General features: G+C 50.9%; 1 long non-coding RNA gene across 1 annotated transcript; it reads left to right on the top strand.

The window, feature by feature from the left end:
• The first annotated feature begins 4080 nt into the window (after positions 1 to 4080).
• LOC130593631 (uncharacterized) lies at positions 4081 to 5309 on the top strand. Its single transcript, XR_008970838.1, has 3 exons — positions 4081 to 4145; positions 4310 to 4962; positions 5186 to 5309. It is a non-coding gene; the product is annotated as an uncharacterized LOC130593631 (long non-coding RNA).
• The last annotated feature ends 3102 nt before the right edge of the window (positions 5310 to 8411 follow it).

The raw sequence follows: 8411 nt of genomic DNA on the forward strand, positions 1-8411 counted from the left end.
CGCCCATGTGTTTTAATCTTGGTTAAAGAAAAATTCTTTAACCTATTATTGTAACAAGCCAGAAGCCAAAAAAAGCAGCAATTAAGCAGGGAATGAGTACATTTGTTTTGAATGCTTTTACTTAAGATTTTTTAGAAATGAAATCCTGAAAATTAAGCCCAGAGATTCATGTGCTTGCTATTTCAAGAGGTATTGCTATCATGACTTTGAGAGACTGAGACTGCTGCACTCCTGCAAGTTTATAAGACTGGCAGGTCCTGATTTCTACCTTTAATTAACCCTTACATAAACTGCTTGTGCTAGGAATGTCATTAATATTTGTGCCATTCTAATACTGGCAGTGGCTATCTTCAGTCTTTACAAAGTATTGCACAGCAAGGGGAAAAATGAAGCCTGAATATTATAGTTCTTACAATTAAAGAAAGTAAGTCATGATTGTGAGAAAAACTTCAAGAATAGTATGCATTTGACATGACAGTTTGTGGTAAACATTTCGTAACAATAGCACAAGACTTAGTCCTACTTTGTAAAGAAAGTAAAGATTATACAGTGATAGAAAGAGGAAGAACTCCTTGAGTAAATCTGATTCCTATGCCTACAATGAAGTAAGTTTATCCCAGCTTGTTATTTCCCTTATCATCATTATTATTGGTGGTAGCAGTAGTGGTTTTGTGTTATACCTTATTTACCAGGCTGTTCTTGTCTCAGTCAGTGAGAGTTACATTCTTTTGACTGTCTTTCCCATCTCTCTGGGAGTGGGGGTTGGGGGGGAAGAAGGGAGGGAGCAAGAAAGTGGTTGTGTGGTTCTGAGTTACCGGCTGGGCTTACACCATGACACACACAGACAGGATTCTGTAGGCAATTAGGAGGAATCTCTGGATAGGTAGCTCTTGTCCTTCTGGGAGATGTCCGTTTCCCGCACCTCAGCTGGGAATACCATACTGTCACTGCTGGGACAAATGAGGCTGCGGAATTCCTGAAGTTTGGGGTAGTTTCTTTCCACAAGTACTCAGTGACCCAACTAGGAAAGGTGCCTTCCTAGACTTGCTCTTTGTGAATCAAGAGGGATGCATGTGAGGTGTGGTGGTAGGAGGCTGTCTTGGCCACCCTAATCCCAAAGACCTTGAGCTCAAACTGTTGGGTGGCATGAGGGAAAAGTTCAATGGAGTTACTACTCTGGGTTTCAAGAGAGCAAAACTGAAGCTGCAGAGAGACCTAGTTGGCAGGGCCTCCTGGGCATGAGCTTTTGAGGTCTTAGGGGACCATGAGAGCTGCTTGTTTTTAAAGAATCATCTTTTGAAAGCAGAGGATCAGCAATCCCATTGTGTCAATGGAAGTCAAGCAGGTGCAGCAGAAGAGCAGCTTGGAACTTCTCCTGAAAGTGGGGTGGGAACAGAAATTGTGTGCTTTCTAGAAGCAAGGTCAAGCTTTTCAGGAAGACTACTGAGCTGTGGCTCACACATGGAGGGAGACATCATGAAAGGCCAAAGCTCATCTAGAGATGAAACTGGTCAGTGTTCTGTCAGACAACAACAAAAGGCTTTTTGAAGTATGCTAATAACAAGCGGATGCCTCAGAAAAGTATCGGACCAATACTTTATGAAGATGACCACTGAAAAGTGGGGATAAAGAAACGACAGAGGCATTTAATGCTTTTGTGTTGCCTCAGTCTTCAGTGCGCATGGTAAACTTGGGGCTCCCCAGGTCCTGTGAGTGGGAAGACCGTGGCTGCAGGAGTCGTGACTTTCCATGGGTGGACACTGCAGTTCTAAGGCAGGACTAACCCGGTGCTAGCCCAGCAACAGCTCCAGTGCCTACACGACAGTGCTGCTAGTGGCAGCACCAGCGGCACTAGGGTGCTTCTGTCTTGTGGAGGAGCGCTCCAGCCCTGAGCGTAACGAGTTTTTACTTGCGAGGCCCTGTCAGGATGGGGCAGTGGCTCTGCTGCTGCGGGTCCAGGTGGGTTGCCCCACAGCTCAGGGAGGCACCGGCAGAGCCGGGCCCCGCAGCAGCTGCCTTGCTCATGCCCAATGGTGTCTGTCCTGCAGGGATGACCCTGGCCCCGACCAGCACTGTGAGCCCGACCCAGTGTTGCCCGAGCTGCTGATCTGGGCACGCATGCGGGTGACCCAGGGCTGTGGCCAGAGGAAGAAGAGGGACCTCCTCCTCTTCAGAGACAACCTGGTCATCGCCAAGACCAAGTAAGACAGCCAGAGCCCAGCTACCTTTCCTCCCAACCCCTGCCCTTGGCCCCAGAGCAGGGACAGCCAAGGAACAGCCCCAGGCCCCCAGCATCCTGGTGCTGGATGCACCTGTGGCCGTGCCCACGGCAGGCGGGCACTAGAGGGGAGCCAGTGGGCTTGGCCACCTCCAGGTCACTCCCTGCTGCTCCCCTCTGCAGACGTGGCAGCACTCCGCACCGGCAGCTGTGCCTGGCCCTGGGCCTGCTCCAGGTGCTGAGCAGTGGGAAAAACTCAGCTGGTGATGCTGCCGAAGAGGAGGAGGAAGGGAAGGCCACCAGCTCCCTTGTCTTCCTCTGGCCCTGCGGCTCCTGTGTTGTCACGTTCTGGTGAGTCCTGGTGCAACGTCCCACCAGAGGGGTGGGCAGTACCTCTGCCCTGCCCCATGGGGCATCGTCCACTGGGGCACAGCAGGCACACAGGCTGTTTCTCCTCTCTTTTGGCAGCTCCTGAGTAGTGAAGAAACTCTGGGTCAGCGCCCTCCTTGGCTAAGCCCTGCCTGGCACTGCAGCATGGGCTGTCCGTGCTCCCATCATAGGGGCATGCTCCGTGAGTGACATCCGAACAAACAGAGGACACCTCTGCTGAGCTGGGGAGAGGTGCCCCAGATCTGCAGGCAGAGGTGCCCCCACTGCTGAGCAGACACAGTTGACAGAGCTGATTCATCCAGATGTGTCCAGCCAACACCTGCCCAGACCCATCCTTGCCACTCCCACTGCTCCCGCTCCACTGCCAGACTGTACCAGCAGTTCTGGGCAGTGTGGAAGCACTCCCCAGGCTGGCAGCAGAGGGAAGAGCTAGCTTGGGTCTCACACAGTTCTTTCTCTTCCCCTTCACCATGCACAGACCACCGGAAGGAGTTCAGGGGGCCCGGGTGACCCAGCTGCCATCCATAAGGCTGGTGCTGAAGGAGCTGAGTGGCCATCATGCTGTGAGTGTCCCTCCTGCCTCTGCTCTGCCCCCAAGGGCTACTCCAGCCCAGCATCAACTTCATTGCTCCTCACCTTCTGCTCTTTTCCCCTTGCCCAGGGAACGACACTGGATTCCAGCAGCCTGGAGGAGCTGCTCCAGTGTCAGGCTCAGGTCAGGGTCACTTGCAGTGCAATCTTACCCATCCCCACCTCTCACACACAGCCAGAGGGTGATGCAGCTTCCCAGGGGCCCTTTCTGCTGTAGAGCTTCTTGGTGAGTGCAGCCCATTTCTTGCAGGCTGGTGCCAGGCAGCTGCTAGTTCCTGTGCCCTCCGGTAGTGAAGGTGGACGTGGCCATGTGGATGGTGAGTGTGGAGAAGACCGAGGCAGGATGGCCCTTCTCTCCTGCTCTTGCAGGCGGGCACATGTGCTGCCAAGGGGCTGCCACTGCCCTTCCCACAGAGCACATCCATCCTCATCACTCTGAAGCAGGAGGCTCTTTGCTCTGTTTCCCTTGGAAGGAGGCGGGACCCGCAGGAGCACGAGGAAGCTGCCCTGGCCATAGGCACGGCCAGGGACCTCGGCTGCAGTAAGGGCACTGGGGCCATCAGGCTCTGCTGGCGTGGGAGCTCTCTTTGGTCGGCCCCTGGCAGACCTGTGCAGCCAGGACGGCATGTTGCCACAGCCCATTCAGGTAAGCCAGCCTGGCTGGGGAGTCCCTATCCCATCCCATCCCATCCCATCCTGCTGGCTCCTCCAGAGAGAGGCTGTCCCCAGCACCTACCTCAGGGCCTGTCTCCAGCCCAGCAACTCTTCTCCCCTGTGCCCGCAGGACCTGCTGACTCTGCTCAATGAGCATGACCCATCCATGGAGGGGATCTTCCGGCTGGCAGCCAGCCAGCGCACCTGCTTTGAGATCAGGGAGGCCCTGGACAGTGGGGTGCCAGTGCAGCCGGAAAGCCAGCCTGTGCTGCTACTGGCTGTCCTCTTGAAGGTGAGCCCTGCTGACCCAGAGACCAGCAGCTCCCGGCTCTCTTGGTGCTGTGGGAGCACAGGCAGAAACCCAGCCGCCTGCTCATGAGCCAGAGGGCTGGGGATGCTGTGGGTGCTCCAAGGGGGCAATGGCCAAAGCCTCACGTGGAGCCCTTGGCATTGCAGGACTTCCTCTGGAAGATCCCCTCCAAGATCCTCCATATCCAGCTATACGAGGAGTGGATAAGAGCCATGGAGAAGACCAGCAGGCAGGAGAGGCTGGCAGCATTGAAAGAGTAAGTGTGGCAGCAGTCAGCAGGGACTGGCACAGGCTGCGACTCAGCTGCAAAACAATGGCCTGCCTGAAATAGCCATGGCTCCTGCGAGCCACCTCCTGCTGCTGTGGGGTTTATGTCTGGGAGGAAAGAGGCACCAAAAAGCTTTTCTCTCCAGGGAGCACTTCCCACAGGCATTGGGGCTTGCTCCAACAAGAGCCTCTTTCAGAAGGGCAGGGAGGGAGGGTTTTGGCTGTATCTCAGCAAAGGCAGTCCCTCAGCTGTAGAGCAGGCAGTGGCCTTGGGTGAGATCAGCCTGGGAGACCTGTGTTGTCAACACCGACTTCATTAACGCTGTGCTCCTGTTCCCTCAAGGTGGCCAGCAAGCTGCCAGAGGCCAACCTGCTCCTGCTCCAGCGCTTGCTGTTGCTGCTTAGCAGCATCAGCAAGAAAGTGGCCACAACCAAGATGACTGCTCGGAACCTGGCCATCTGCCTGGCACCAAACCTCCTGAGCCCATCCCAGGAGCTTTCCCTGGATGTCCTGGCTCTGGAGACAGGGAAGGTATGCTGTGTTCACTGCCCGGCTACAGTATTGTTAGCCCAGCCCAGCTTTGCTGCTCAGAGGTCCCTGGCTGCCTCCTCCCATCAGCAAATCCATGGGGCAGCAGCCAGGAAGTGGAGCCCCACGGCTGCACCTTCCTGCACAGAAGCACTGGTCAGGCTGGGAAAGGCTGTTTCAGCCCTCATCAGCCCCCTCGGTGAAAGCAGTGGTTTTCTGCGTGCAGGTGACGCAGCTCGTTGGGTTCCTCATCAACCAGCAGGAGGAACTCCTTGGAGAGCAGGTGCCTGGGCTGGCCAGTGAGTGGGATGAGGGGACACCAGTACCACAAGCAGAGCTGGAAACAGCAGAGGTAAGTGAAATGCAAGAGCAGTGTGACAACAAAAGCCTCCTCCCTCGGAAGGTGGGGATGCTGCCACCGCAGGGACAAGCACAGTCATCCATCAGCCTGCAGCTCTGCTAAAGTGCAAAGCAAGGCTGCTGCAGGTTGGCCATCCTGCTTTGTGAGGTGATCCTACCACAACTGGCTCAGCTGAGCTGAGCAAACCCATCCAAAGGATGTGCCTTTTAGAGCCAGGGTAGCAATTGTGCAGGGAAGTCCTTGCCCCCTGCTAACCTACAGATTTGCATTGCAGGTGCCTCCCATCGCTCCCGAGAGCAAACAGCAGAGGAGCTTTTCCCGGGGAGAAAAGTTAAAACCGCCTGGCTTTGCTTGGTTCAAGGTAATCATGGCTATCTAACAATACTGTTGAATGGAAAGCTTCCCAGGCTCTTACACAACACCAGGAAGTGAAGAGCAACCTGGGAAGAGGGCAGCGATGGGCCAACATGCCGGAAGAAGACCAAAACTGAGCTGCCAGGGATGGGCGACTGAAGAAATTCAAGCAGGGGAAGAACAAGTCACCCAGGTATGTAGCAGACCCTGTGTTCCATCTTTTGAAGCTCTGAGCATAGGAAACATTCCTGAGGTACACAGGATGGTGCTTGACAGGAGGCATGCACCTGCCCTTGGAGGAACATTTATGTCAGCAGAAACACATCACCACAGCATTGCCTGACAGCCTGTGATTTTAGTATGGCAGAGTGAGGGATATTGCTGCTTGGGTTTTGAAAAGGACCATATGCCAACTTCCCAGGGCTCCCTGCCGAGCCCTGCTGCTTGGCAAGGGGCACTGCACATCTCTGTCAACTTCTCGTGCTCTGAGGGTATCACATGTATTGAGAAGGTACCAAAGCAGCAATGCAGTTGCCAGGAAGGAGCCTCTCTCCTGTGCTAGCAATGACCTCTTTTACAGCATACTTCCAAAAAACCCAGAAGCCAAGTCTTGCCTGCTCCTGCCCTCATGGCTTCATCAGCACTTTCTGACTCTGGCCTTGTAGGTGCCCATTTACTACTTCGGATTCCCCGTGTGAGCTCTGCTGCCTGGGCTTGGAGTTCCACCCTGCGGCCCCAGCACCACCTCAGCAGTGGCGAGGACAGAACCACCATGTCCTTCTGCTCTGGATAGAAGGTTCCACCACCTTGCCCTGGAGCCAGAGCAGCGCCCTCAGACCCATCCCAGCCCTCACAGAAGGCTCACTCCTCAGTCCCGCCAGCAAAAGCTCACCCACTGGCACCTCCCCAGGTGGGGAGCTGGCCTCTGGACCTTGATACTGTCATTGTTACTACGCTTGTTACTATGTTTGTTAATACACTTGTTACTGTGTTTATGTTTATTAGTCTATTACTATGTTTTTTAAAACAAATTTTAGGATATACTTTAGGATAGATTTAGGATATAGTTTAGGAAACACATTATAGGATATAGGATATATTTAGAAAATAGCTTAGGAAGCACGTTATAGGGTTGTTATTTCATACTGTTTGAGTACATACATCATAGGATCATAGACTAGTTAGGATTAGAATAGGATAGTTAGGGTTGGAAAGGGTTATTATTACTGGAATTTCATGTTATGTCACAAGACTACTCTTCTCGTGGCTTTTCAGCTGTGGTAGTAAAACAGCAGAAAGAATTACAAAAGTTATACCTTTCTGCCTTGCCATCTGCATCCTGCAGAATGGAAAATAGGAAAGAAAGTATGCTGAAAGAGTCCTTGAATTAGGCAACAAATGACAGAAAAATATTTATGAATGCAGAAGAACTACTGCTACACCTTGAAAAAGATTCAAATAAGCTCTAGAAGAGTAATGCCTGCTATCGGACTACAGCTGCGTATCTTAGACAGCTGTTAAGGTCCAGAAATAAAGAGAAATTTGCTTCTAAAAGAAAATGCAGGCAGGCAACAGAAAGGAGCACTGAATTGCACCACTGTGTTTTCATTGACAACTGTTCATGGTGGGCAGAGACATAATGAAACAAACAAAAGAAACAACAAGGAAACAAAATTGAAAAAAAAAACAATGCAAAACCAAACAAAAACACCTCAAAAAAACACATACTAAAACCACAACAGGCAAAAAAAAAAGAAAAAAAAGAAAAAGAAAAAAGCCAAACCAAACAAAAAAACATTTAAAGAAAAACAACAAACAAAAAACCCCAAACAACAACAAAAAAAAAAAACAACCACAAGCAAACAACAAACCCTAAATCCTATTTTGGAAATAAAAAAAAAAGAAAATAAAATCCCTCAGATCCCTCTGCACTCTGGTGGGATAAACATCAGCTCTCAAGATCTCAGTGTGATCTACCATAGATGTCCAGTGTTTATTGTGATACTTTATAAACAGAAGACTAACTAAATGCCCCTGGGAGATGTTAGGAGGTGTCCCAGCTGTCTGAAACAAAGCTGTCTCAAATCTGAGCACCAACAGAGTGACTTGTTTGTAAGAGCGCTGAGTGACTGATACACGTGTACTCCCCTTGCATTTGCTGGGATACATTGTGCAGACTGCCTGCAGTTCTCAGAGTTGCTTCATATGCCTTATGCCTTTCTGAATTTTCTTTACCATTTCTATACAGAGATAAAGTGTTAAATGCGTATCTGGCCAGAGTCTGTATTTGGATGAGTTCCTTCCCATTTTATTCCTCTCTCCATCTCTGGATTTCACTTCTCTCTCTGTCTAATACTTAGCTGCCCAAGAAGGCAAAAAGGTCATGCAATGGTTCCATTTGTACAAGCCTTTTCTTTCTCCCAGGAACTTTGTTTTTTCTCCTAAAACACCTGAGGAGGCACTTGCATCCAAGAAAAGGCCTTGACAAGGAAAGAACTTGAGTATGTTGCTACTTCTAATCTGAGAAACAAAAGCACTACTTTTGCTCAGAAGGCCACTGGTCAGTATTTCTGCGATCTTGTTATGCTTTCGTTCCATCCTTCTTCACATTCAGTACCAAAGCCCAGGATCTCTTGCCCATCTAAGACTATCTTAGAAAGAGAGTAATTTAAAGAGTGTAGGGAACTTCTTTTTATGGAAAGGAGATTGTATTTTGTCACCTGGGAAATTTAGAAAG

This window comes from Pezoporus wallicus, unplaced genomic scaffold (assembly GCF_028554395.1).
Source record: "Pezoporus wallicus isolate ANWC-B61680 ecotype Strahan unplaced genomic scaffold, APGP_CSIRO_Pwel_v1 contig_3487, whole genome shotgun sequence".
Lineage (NCBI taxonomy): Eukaryota > Metazoa > Chordata > Aves > Psittaciformes > Psittacidae > Pezoporus > Pezoporus wallicus.